The sequence below is a fragment of the Teleopsis dalmanni genome, chromosome 2 (genome assembly GCF_002237135.1).
Source record: "Teleopsis dalmanni isolate 2A chromosome 2, ASM223713v2, whole genome shotgun sequence".
In the NCBI taxonomy this organism is placed as follows: domain Eukaryota; kingdom Metazoa; phylum Arthropoda; class Insecta; order Diptera; family Diopsidae; genus Teleopsis; species Teleopsis dalmanni.
Genome location: NC_051847.1, coordinates 7,691,237 through 7,704,649, shown reverse-complemented (window position 1 = coordinate 7,704,649; position 13,413 = coordinate 7,691,237). Strand labels below are relative to the sequence as shown.

Below are 13,413 nucleotides of genomic sequence, written 5' to 3'. Positions count from 1 at the left end.
GAAGGAGGATATTTCATGGATTATAAGGACTTAAGACTAGGAAAGATAGGCTCTATACTGTCTTTCATTAAAGAAATCGGACTTGGAGAAACACTCTAACCTGACTGAGGGGCACAATAAATTTTTCAGGTCGCAATGCACAACGTGCTCTTTTATTATAGTTTTAGTAATAATAATAATAATATTAATAATAATTATTTAAACAAATATTACTACATATTTACATATATATAAATTGCTTATATTTATAATATATAATTATTGATTTTTTTTTAAATGCAAACTATGTAAAACTTTCCATACACATTTTTTTTTCTTTTTCTGAGAATATTTTAAATTTCAAATATTTTTTTTAAATATTAAATTTTTAAAACCAAATGTTTTTATAAAATTAAGATTTTTAAAATATTCCCTTGTAAGAATACCTACATCTAATTTGTTATAATTCCTCCTCCCTGCTCTAACTCCCTATTTAATCTGTCACACAAATCCGACCAACGACGAAGCGAAACGAAGCGATCGCATCGCATCGCATTTTGCAAACCAAACGCAAGCAGCCAATATATTGACGTTAACAATTATAACAAATTGACACCTCATCGTGTTGGCAGCATTCGCTACACTCGCGAATTAACACAATAAAAATATCAGTCAAATAAATGTTTATGGTGTCAATAAAAATTTATTTGCAAATAAACTCAAACCAAACAAGCTCGTTTATAAACGAACGAAAAAATACACTCAAAAGGGTGAGAGCGCAAATGTAGGAAGGAATGAGAAAGTTATTTCATTTCACATAGAAAAGTGTAAATATGCACAGTTAATGTGCAAATGAAAATGAGTCTTGATCTATTTGTGCGTGTGGGTGTCAAAGGGTTTGTCGACTGGCATTGCCAAGTGTGCGATAGATAAACTCCTTTATTAAATGTTAATCACAAAATAAAACACAGTTAGTTGGTGTGTAACTGTGTTATTGGTGTGTGTTCATTATGTGTATATTACACAGTTAAAAAGTGAAGCAAAGCTGAATTTGTTGGTTTTGTTGTTTTTGTTGTTTATGTCGTTGTTTCATTTTTATTTATATTATATTTTTTAATGCAATACTTAAACGATCAATTAACGTAGGTAATTTCACTGCTGTGGCAGCTGTCGACCGTAACTGTTCGTCTGAAAATTTTCGCTCCGGTTTTAATTATTTCATTTTTAAGTTAAATTTGATTAAACAATTTTAAGTGAAAAAATATTAATATATTCATAAAGATAAATAAATTATTGTTAAAGCGATCGAAGTTTTATACAGCAACGGCTATAATAATTTTTTAAACATATGGTATAGTAAGAAATAAATTAAAATTATTTACATTTTTATATACATACATATTTAAATAAACTTATTATACTCATAAATAAAAATGAATAAATGTGCTTAAATTTTCGTATAAAAAGCGTATAAGAAAAGACAAGTGTAGACTCTGTAACTCTGTAAATCAGTAAACACAACAACAACGTTTGCTTTTGGCGTTGTTTTGTATATAACAGTTTATACCGTTTTTTTTTCTTCTGTTAATTCAAAAACGTGCTGCCAGCATTTTTGTCTTTTTTCTTTTTTGTTTTTTTTTTTTGTTTTACCACTAAAACGCATGCAAATTGAATTTCTTTGGTGTGTTGATTTTGTTTTCACCGTTGAAGGACAAGGACACATGAACCAGTTATAAGCCGCCTGTACCAGTTTCAAGCAACATGTGAGTTGCAGTTTTGTTTACCTACATTTTTGGTTTATTTTTTGTGCGTTACATTTCGTTTTTGTTGTTGTTTTTTTTTTCATTAAAAAGTAATTTTTGCTTTAATTTCTGTCAATAAAACTAATTATGTTAAGTCAAGCGAAGTTTAGCTGAAAGAATATGAGAAAAATGTGCAAAGTGAATTAGCATTATTTATGTTTTAATAATTAGAAGTCTTAAGTAGGACTTTAATTAACTTAAGTTTAAAAAAAATTTGTTGCATTAAAAAAATTATCGAGTGAATTGAATTTTTTATAATATATATATAAATTTATTTCAGTTTTAAAAATTAAAAAAACTTGCATAAATCTTTTAAGTTTATTCATTTTTAATATTTTAATTAATAATAGTTAATTAATTTTGATGAATTTTTTCATGTCCAACAACTTTATTGATGTTTAAAAAGTTTCAGAATATTTACTTTTTAATAGCAGTTTTTAAATTTTAATAACTTTTTTAATTCTTAATATTTTTGAAATTTTTAATATTTTTCTGAATTTGTTATATTTTTATTAATTTTATTTTTATGTTGTCTGCATTAAAAATTAATTTTTTTCATTTCAAACGAGTTTAAAATTTTTAGCGGGTAATTAAGTGCAAAGTCGAAAACCATAAGAATAACAGAGTAGTGCATCCAGACCGGAATATATACCACAGAAATTATCTTCATTTATTTTGCGTAGAGGTTAAGGTCTTGTGAGAATATTTTGGGTCACTTTTATCTCTACTAAAAATCATTTGAGTTAAACGCCAGCTAAGTTAAAACTGATGTAGGATACTAAATATATATATGTGAAATATATATTCTTGAGATAAATACATTAATAAAGATTTTGATGTTAAGTTATTTAAAAACATATTTTATACGATTAATATAATTTCAAATTATTTTTTAATAATTTTATCTACCAGACTTCATTTTACATTCAGATATTTGTGTATTTAAGGTATATATCATGTTTTGTGATATATTGCTTCTTAATTCCTCTTCATATTTTTAACGCTAAGGTATAACTCACTTTTTCCAGAAATTTTTCCTTTTATTATATTTGATTAAGTGCTTCTAACAAAAAGTTTAGTTGTATATATTTATATTCTTATTTACTTATTTCCTTTTTTAAGAAATTAAAAATTTAAATTAAATTGTATACTAAAACAATTTTCCTATGAAATTTACATACACTCTATATGTAATAATTAGTTTGTTCTTTCATTATTTTTCAAATAAATTTTTTTTTTGTTATCATGATATTGTGTATTATTATAAAGATTTCTGTGAAGTGAAAAACATTTTTCTGATTTATTTTTCAAAATTGTAATGAAATTTTTATTTCTCTTCTACTTTTTCCTTTTTGTATATATCTCTGTCCAATTCAGTGTTCCTTTTGCCATTTCATGATTCTTATTTTATATGTTAAGAATTAAAATAAAATTTAAGAAAAGTGTAAATCAACATTATATTTTTTAATACAATCCAACATTTAAAAACATTTAGTTTATTTAGTTTAACATCCGTTCTTGCAATATTTGACTTAATTACTTTTTCAATTGAACGATGTTGATTCCTACTAATACTGTCTTTCGTGCCTATTGTTTGGTAGTCTTCAGGATTCTATCGGGAGTTACTACGTATAGTCTTTCTTTAGATAAATTCTTTTTGATATAATATCAAAAATTGAAAACATATACACATACATAAAGCCTAAAATTATGCTGCCCTAAACATTTAAATACATCAAACTTTTCTATATTGCGATATTGACTTTATTTTCTTATTGCGGTATTTATAATCCATAAGAAATGAATATATTTATCAATTCTATTAGCATTCAACGAATATTTAGCTATTATGTTATGTAGTCTAACACAAAAGAATGATGTCTATTTCGAGTTATTGGGTGTGCGATTGTATCTGAACCACCTACTCGATCGATGGAATTCATGCAACTGAACGTGACACGTGAATTTCAAATTTCTAATGATTACCGTTTCAATTTTTCATAAATCATTTTCGCAAATATTCTTTATTATTATTGCGTCAATACATTTTATGTTTTTATTAATGATAATTTACTATAATTAAATTATTCCGGCACGTTTCAGCTCGAAATATTTCTTTTAGAAATCAGAAGAAAAAAAACGGTTAATTCACTTATCACAGTTTATGACTGACTTTACAATATCATAATAAAGAAAATTATGACTTTATAATGCAATTAAGATATGATTGTATTTGGGTACGAGTATGTGTGTTTGTGTAAATAAATATGGAAAATATTTAGAATTCGTTAATTTGTGTAATTACGAATGTCAAAATATAATTTATGAGCGCTGAAGTCTCAAACCAGCAAAGAAATTACGAGTACAGTGGAAGGGGTTATTAATCTAATTCGAGTTAAACCCTTAATAAAATAGAATAATAATAGAATATATAGAATAGAATACGTTTGAAAGTAAACAATACTTTTTGATAACAGATATTTGTAAAGAGGTCACATCTATTGTTAATTAAATGCGTCATTGAGGCCAATTCTGATCGTATTCACCTGATTTGGTAGCTTAGGATTTTCATGTGTTCCAAATAATACATTTGTCAATTGTAATTTATATTGACTTGTAGAACTTGTATGAATTTAAAACATTCATTTGATATGATTAATTTTTGATCGTTTCAATCTCTGTATTGAGACAGAAACAATAGTATATACTAGACGTATTTTAGCGGGAATTTTTATAAATTAATTTAAGTTTCATTTGAAAAATTTAATTTCAGAATATCGAATAAGTCTAGTGTAAAATGGTGTATTACATTTGCTCCTTCTATATACACCACAGTTCACTAAAGAATAGTTTTTGCAGAGGAACAAAATAAACAGGACATCTTTGGTTTGGCACTCAATCCTTAATTAAAGAATATTTAGTTTTTTCTAATGTTATTATAAAGTTACTAAACTAAAATGAATAAAAAACGTTCAAAATTCTTTTTTCTTGTGAAGTTTGAAAGAAGCAAGACTTAAAGCTACCAGAAACTATCTAGTATCATAAAATAAAAGATAAATTTAATTCTTAGTAGTAATTACTATACTCGTATAAAGCCTTTATACCGTTATTATTTCAACTATATTTAAATGATAATAACAGTTTGTTTATATATTCAGATAATAAAGACGTAATATAGCACCTATTTGATGAATTATGGCTCCATAAATCTATAATTTACAATATCACGTAATAATCTGAACTATAAAGAAAGTAAATGCATTGTAATCGTGTACATACAAACTTGACGTAACAAATATTAGATAATTGAAATTATCAGTTTTATTATTCTGGTAATGTAATATTATTATATATAGCACAGTGTTAAATTATTATATCTCTGATAATTCACATGTAAGTGTAACTATTTTATTTTGATGATGTATTGACATTATAAACAAAACATATATATAATTGTTGTAGGCGTAATTGCTTATTCACAACAAATGAATCTCAAGTGCAAGTTCAATGTTAATTATAGAAAAACAAAAGACTATGGATAAAAATTACAACATCGTATCTGACAGTTAAGCATTTTCTACAATAAAAAACTCAATGCAGCTCAATGTACTGCAGATGATGACTCAGTGTTTCAGTTGTTTTGGTCTACCTATTAGTTACGACGTTGTCGGAGTTGACAGTATGCATTGTTAGACAAACCGTACTTTTTCAAGATACAATATGAATGTCGCAATGTGTGCTATGCGACGAGTACTGAATGCAATTCACGTATTCGCTTTCAAAAGTATCTCACTTTTGAAATTTTTCATGCACATGATCGTGTTTATGATGCACTCGATTCGACTAAGCGCTGCTCGAACGGTAAATGGAAGATGTAATTGCACGTACACCGAATAACAGTTAGTTCAGTTTTTCTCATTACACATATATTTATAAATATATATATCTATGTATAATTATGTGTATTTCACACTATTTTGCGTTTAAAATTCAAGTTCAAGTATAAAATGCATACGACCGCATTAGTGCTTGACTAATAGTTTTCAGATGATTTAAGTAACGTAAAGATAATAAAATTGTAATTGTTTTTCAGTTAATGAAATATTTATTTAATTTTAGTAATGCTTAAAAAAAATAATTTAATATATTTGAAATTTTAGTTGAAATTAATGGCGCTAAAAACAATAAAGAACGAAATCCAAATAGAAAAAACTTAACGACTGACAATTAGGGATAAAATATTTAGAAAAAACTTAAAATTCTTTAATTTATGATAAAATGATAAATAATTCATAATAATATTTTATATTTATTTGTAATAAAATTCAAATAAAACATATCAATTACATATAACTTAGTTATATATAGAACTTTTATATATAGAAAAAAGTATTAATGATTATAAAATAATTACTTAAATCTTTGTATAAAGATCATAATCGTTCCATTAGTAATTGAGAACAATTACAAAAATAATAACTTGCTAGAGCTCTTAGTAGGGATTTGATTCTTGTAGAGTAAGTCAAACTATCTGCGATATCCCAACTGCACCTTAAAGTTAAAGTTATGCACTTAAAGTTAAATTAAATTTTAATGAAGATGATTAAATTATAATCTGAAACTTCTTAAATATACAGAGCAATTCTCATGACTTAAGAACGACTAAAAAGGACCCAAGTCGTTACGTGGTTTACTTCGCCTAATGCTTCACTTCAGAGGGACTACTGGCCCAATGCACCACAATATATAGGTATAAGACTTAATAACGAATTTATAATTCTTTAATTTTAATAAATAAATATACTTTAATTTTTTTGAGTGTTTGGGGAACAGATACATTTTCGATTATTAATGAAATTATCTGCTTATAAAAATTCAGTTAATAATATAAATTAAAACGAAATTAATAAATAAATTAATAAATAAAATTATTATTACAAGAAATCAAATAAAAATTTGTTTGAAATGTTTTTATTTTATATATATATAATATGTCTGTGCCCAGCAATAAAAATCCGGTGCAAAGTAATGACTCAGTTACACCTTAAAATACGGGTACAGCTACAGAGTGTAAATAATTTATTAGATACTAAAATTTTCTTTTAAATGCAATGCAACTACTTTTCTGAATCTATTTTATTGTTTTTAAAAAAGGGAAATTTGCATAACTTTTACTGTCATATCATTTGAGGTTATAATTATTAATCTATGGAATTTTTTTAAACTATTTATATAACTGATTAATAGTATTAACTATGAGCTATTATTACACAATAAAAATGGATTATAAATGCAGTGAAATTTTTTCTAGAACATATGCCTATATATATATATATGTATAGTATAGTATAGTCATTTTAGTTGAGGTGAGTCATACACACAAGGAATTTGACATTTGTGTTGTAAAGCTTTTCTTCGAAATACTTTTACTTTGTATTTTATTTAATTGATTTCTACACTTTCTGACTGTACTTTGCCTAAAACAATATTTTTTGTTATAGTTTATTTATGATTAATTAATTCAAGCTCATTTCAAATACGTAAAATTTTAATATGAAAATGTCAAACACTTCAAAATCCTCTTCAATACAACAGCTTTATTAGCTCAGATACTCGTGTCGATGGATGAATTGGAAATTTATTAATGTACTTCGTGTTAATGTGAAATATCGGTAGATAAGCTATAATAACATTTCAGTTAATAGACCTGATTAGACTGTTTAAATGTAGATTATCTGCGATAATAATATTGGATTGATTTATGATAATTTCGAACACCTCAAACGCCTTCTACCTATCGACCGTCGACCGCCCCAAAAGTTTCGCTTATAAACAAAAAAATAATAAAATTTCATATAAAATAAATACGTACGAAAAGATAATTAATATTTGAATAGCAAATTTTCGATTGAATTACAGCACATAATTTCATTTACTACATAGTTTGGCAGTTAATTTATTGGTGCTAGAAAAAATGCCTAGAATTAAATTTGCTTAGTTTATTTTTCGACTTAGTAACTAAAACTTAATTAGGTTTGAGTACGCAACCATATTGGAACAATTGATATTTTTATAATTTATTATAAGTTTAATAAAAAATAATTTATGTTATGTAGTCTTAAATGTTAACGCATTAAATGGAGTAACCGCTTTTTTTTGTAGCGGAACTGAACCCTTCAGAAATGTGAATTTTAAGCACTTACTAATTGTTAAATTTATTAAGATCCATAAATATTCCTTTGTAGATTATATATCTTCTAATAAATTACTATTATTATTAATATCAGATCAACTGGAAATACCTATCGATTTCAAAACACATCAACGAGGTGTGTTTTATCAATTTCAAGAACTCGTTAACTCTTTAACACTTGTGTTGAATGGTCTTTTTGTGGGATTTTGCCAGAAATAATATTAATTTTCTTGGAAATAATGTTTTCCAAGTTAAATTAAATGGATTTGATAAAAACATAAGCATGGTTTTGAGTAGATAATAACATAAAAGGTATTTACACAGCAAATACTGTGTGTTTGAACATTTTGAAATCCACACCTTGAGCACTTGTGTAAATAATATTTATAAATATTTTTACTATAAATGTTTATCTAAATATATATAGATATGGATTTAAAAAAATAAATAAATAAAAATTCGCTTAATAAATAAGTTTTCACATAAAAATCACTACAAAAGTGATTAATTATTTATAAATTGAAAATATTATTGATGTTTTCTGTATCATTTGAAAGTATCTTAATAGTTTTGGTTTATTAGAAAAAAAGATTTTTTCACAACCAGGTGATCAACAATCTTAAATTCCTTTTTTAATTCCTTTTAAACACTGATAACAATCAGTGATAGGAGTTAGCTAACCAATTCTCTTGTCACCGTTCTTTCTGGTTATAAGTTCACTAACGCTTCTTACTCATTTTGGTTTACTTATATAGTAACCACCCCATATATGCAATTACATATATAAAAAAATTGGCTACAGCAGCCAATGCATTCTTCACCAAGCACTGCAATCTTAAGATATTTTCAATTCAGTTTCAAGATTGATTCTTAAATCAAATAGTTCAATTTTTTTTTAAATTTGGTTGTATTAAAGACTATTTAGTTTGGTATTAAAATCCTTTAAAATAATTCAATTTACTATATCTTATATTCTTTATTCTTATCGGTAGAGTTATATGATTTCAATGACACACATTTATTTTTCTTTTTTCTTTGTAATTAACAATAATAAATCATATCATTCAAATAAACTATATAGAAATATTTTCGAAATCGTATCTCAACGCTTAAAAATTTCTGAACTTGATTTTCGGTTGTTTAAAGCTGTAACTCACAAATAGCTTACTTAAGCCTAAAATCGTTGTTGGCTTAGCCACAACGTTGGTTAGCTTAGTTAATGCCCCACTGGCGGATTCTTAAGATATGGTAATATGATATGTACTAAAATCTAGTTAAAGCCAAATACCCCACAGAAAGTGGTTCCTCACACAGAAAAATAAATCCTTATTTATATTTCTGTAAGTGATTGACAGAAAGCCAATATTCATTTTCTACATTTTGTTAATAATAACGTCCCTACGTTGACACCAGTCTATAAACAACAGTGATTTTTTATAAACAACAGTGACATCGGTAGCTCACAACTCATCCTCGGGTCTTCTATACTTTAAATATGGCACTTTTTACTTATTAAAAAGTTGTGACAATAGCGAACCTGACATCCTTATGGTGTACCGCACTGTGAAGATTTTTGAAAATTTGAAAAAATTGTTTTGAAAAATAATTAATTTATAAGTATTACTCAGTAGGAGTAATCAACAGATCAATGATCAGGTGTTACAGTTCTCTTAAGTTAAAAAAAAATCCCACTAACAGCGGACACCATTTAAAGTGACTCTACAAAGTTATAAAGATCGTGATAATCAATATAATTTAATTAATATCTAAGAAAAAACCTTGAATAAAAACTTTATATTGCAACATCGAGAATGCAAAAAAATTTATTTTCACAAATAAATTAAATATTAATTACAAATTGTCTCTGTAATGACTATTACATGATTGTAATAAGGAAGTTATAAATACCTGGTTAGGGTTTATATTTTTTTAAATTATTATAATTAGTGTTAGTTTTATAATTAGTCATAAACTGATTGATTTAGAGTTTCTATACATTGACAAAATCTTAAAAAATAAAAAGGGATCTTAATTGATTTATTACACTCAAAACACTTTACTATTTTTTATTTTTATTATATATAATTATTCGGTTGCTTTTATAAGTGTTTATTTTAATACGCTTAATTCAGTATTTCACGAATTAAAATACAAGTTTTTACATTTCACGGGGAAGCACCTTTTTAATTAAGAGTTAAATGTTAAGCGTAAATAAGTAACTACGAAATATTTTTTGTATGTGCCACAACCACCAAAGAAATACCCTACATTAACGCTAAAAATATCTTCTTTATAATATTCACGAAAATGTAGCAGACAAAAACAATTGCTAATAAGAGAAAGAGTATATTTATTTCTCTAAAATTCTCATATCTACTTGAATTCTTAATTGAGTATATATACTTCAATATATTAGATAAGTATGGGCAAATATGTGGAAAGCTATAGAACACACTTAAGTTAAGTATCAAGTAAGATTTTAAGTATCAAAATTTCATTTCTATCCATTGAAAAAAGTGTCCATTGTTTCTTATATTTCCCTTTGACCAAATAAAGTTTTTGTGCGAATTTGTTGTTTCTCGATTCCACCATTCATCTATGTTATTTGGTTTAACACTCTCCTACATAAGACTTATATGACATAAAAGTCTTAGAAGTCTTAACTTAAGAGATATAGAAGACTTGACTTAACGTAAAAGACATATGTGTTATATAAGTCTGCTTTATTGATATCATTATAAAATTTGATTTGATTTGACTAAATTTACTCTTGATCTGCCATATTTTGTTGCCCAATCGAACGTTTTTAGAGTAATATAACACTTTTGTAGTAATATTAGTAGACAATTATATATTTCATTAGTACATACATTGAATCAAATCGCATTTTTTCTGTCAAATCATATAAACCAGCTGTTAATTCCAGGGTAATTTTGCTACTCTGGAGTGTTATAAATTAATCTCAAGTGTTATACATTTTGCCCCACATTTACCAATCGATAACTAAAATTACACAAAAAATGCTTTAAAAGAGTATCTCAATAAAAAAAATTACCCCAGATTTACCAATCGAAAACACCATATGTTATTAATGATGAGAACAATAATCTTATTTGGAAATCCATTTCAGATTATTCTTAAATAATTCTACATTATTCTAAAATTATTTTAAAATTATTCTAGAATTATTCTTAATGTAAAGCTGAATTATTTACAAGATATGTAAAGCATAAATAGTTTTTTAACCTTTCTGTTTGGGAAAACATTAGCTACATTTGTTTACCATTAACTACGTCATTAATTAGATAGTTTATAATTTTTAGAAACTTTTCCATTAATGGACAATATTGGTGTTCCAGTTGTGATTAACAGATACTTGTTAAAAATCTTTAAATATAGTTTAATACATATTCGTATATATATTCGAATATTAGAATAAATTATAATTAAATTAATTAATAATTAAATTAAAATCTATACATTGTTTAAATTGTGAAACAAATTAAATAATAAAATGAAGACTTCAAAAAATATAAAAAAACCACAAACTATAAAATATATACAATTTTAAATCCTAACCAAATCAATCTTAATATTAAAAAATAGTAAATTTTTTAGTGAATCAAATTAATTATTATTGTTTGTCTTTCGTGAACCAATTGATTATTATAAAAACTGTCTAATGAATATTTATGATTATTTTGAAACAAGATCAAAAATAATTGATTGCGAACTTTGTGATATTTATTTTTCACGGTTTCGAAATCAGAAACGTGTGAGTTTTATCTATAATTAAAATTTGAAATAATTTCGAAAGTAAAGATTGCGGGTTGCAGTGCCTTTTCAAACTATAACTATTCATAATATACTCTTACATTAGAGTTTAAGAAAATAAAAAGCTATTTCATATATTTTTTCTTAGTTGGATGAAAAACATTTGAAAGAATATTTAGTATTATTTTGAGGGAGTTTTTTAAAGAAACATACTATTCTAGCCTTCGTCCTTGAAATTTTTCCTAAAAGTAACATCAACCATTTAAAACTGTGGCAAATTACAATCTGTGAAATCTGGTGGGAACACCAGTGCCGCGCAAATCAGCAATACAAAAATTTAAATTCAAACCAAAACAGCTGATTTCACATATTACACAAATTTTACTTGAAATATTTTCAAGAAATTTTTATTTCGAATTTTCAAATTTCGACAGGGATGTTACGCTCTCACAGATGCTCTTGATTACTCGAAAACATATTTGTGTAGATCGTGGAATAGACCTATGTATTATGATACTGCTATATTATTACTATGTAATAATATTTTCACATATATATATTATATGATAATAAATATAACATATAAATATGTAATTAATGTATGTTATATAAATTTGAACTATATATGGTATATGCTTTCATATATAAGTGTGAAAATCCTTAAATAATAATTTATTATTAAAATTAACTTATTTAATAACTTTTTATTAACTTATGCTTAAAAGAAAAGTAAGTGCAAAAGAATAACCTCATAAAAAGAATAACTTCAAAACTCATTGGCAGATAAATAGGCATTATTCTTAGTTATCTTTCGAAATTAGATAAATTTTCAATTTAACCAAAATTTTTATATTATGAAACACAGATTAAAGCCTTAACATAAATTATTGAGATAAATTAATTATCTTAAGCTATTGAAATAAAATCGAAGAACACTTACTTGTTATTTATAAAATTACTATATATTGTATTACACATTAACGCTATACTATATATAAAACATTAAAAAACGTATTTTTTATAATATTTATTAAAATCATTAAAAAAAATATTTTTTATAGTATATAAAGAAAGGTATTAATATTAGATAATATTTTTATTGTTATAAATCTATCTGTGCCACAATTGGGGTTTCAACGGAACTTGGAACCCTTTCGTTTATTCGCTATTAATGTATCTTCTTATATAATGTTTTCTAACCGTTTTTTATCACACCATTTAATGATTTTGTGTTTTTAATGAATTCTCGTTTTGTTTTCTATTTACTTAAAATATGTATCTATTGTTTCGAAGTGTGTATTTCAGTCCAAATATTTCAGTAGTGAAGTAGCAACTTTAGAGTGGAATAACCTGTGAACAAAAATATCATGTAAACTAGTTGAAATCGCATATTTCTTCAAGACATTTAATATTTTATATTTAAATGCAAAAAAAAAAAATTTCACTGAAATAAATCTGAATAAATTCGTGGAATTTAAATTAAATGTATTTGTTTATTAATTTTATAATTGCTTATTAAAATAAAAAAAAATAAACATAAAAACTAAGTTGTTTTTTTTTTTATAAAATTTATTATTTAAATAAACAAAGCTCTTATTACGTCTGATTGATATTTTCAAATATTTCGTAAATATTATTATATAAATTATCGTATATATAATGTGA

At 25.0% G+C, this 13,413-nt stretch overlaps 1 protein-coding gene across 2 annotated transcripts in view; it reads left to right on the top strand.

Annotated features, from left to right (window-relative positions):
- Positions 1 to 1,136: 1,136 nt before the first annotated feature.
- Positions 1,137 to 13,413, top strand: part of LOC119678277 (putative inorganic phosphate cotransporter) — a 79,718-nt gene continuing 67,441 nt past the window's right edge. Inside the window, exon 1 of one of the 2 annotated variants that reach the window (XM_038090028.1) lies at positions 1,137 to 1,330. The gene's annotated coding sequence lies outside the window, so the exon portion shown is untranslated. Of the gene's footprint in view, positions 1,331 to 1,408; positions 1,743 to 13,413 lie in introns of those variants that run through there. The other variant, XM_038090027.1, reaches the window with a different exon arrangement.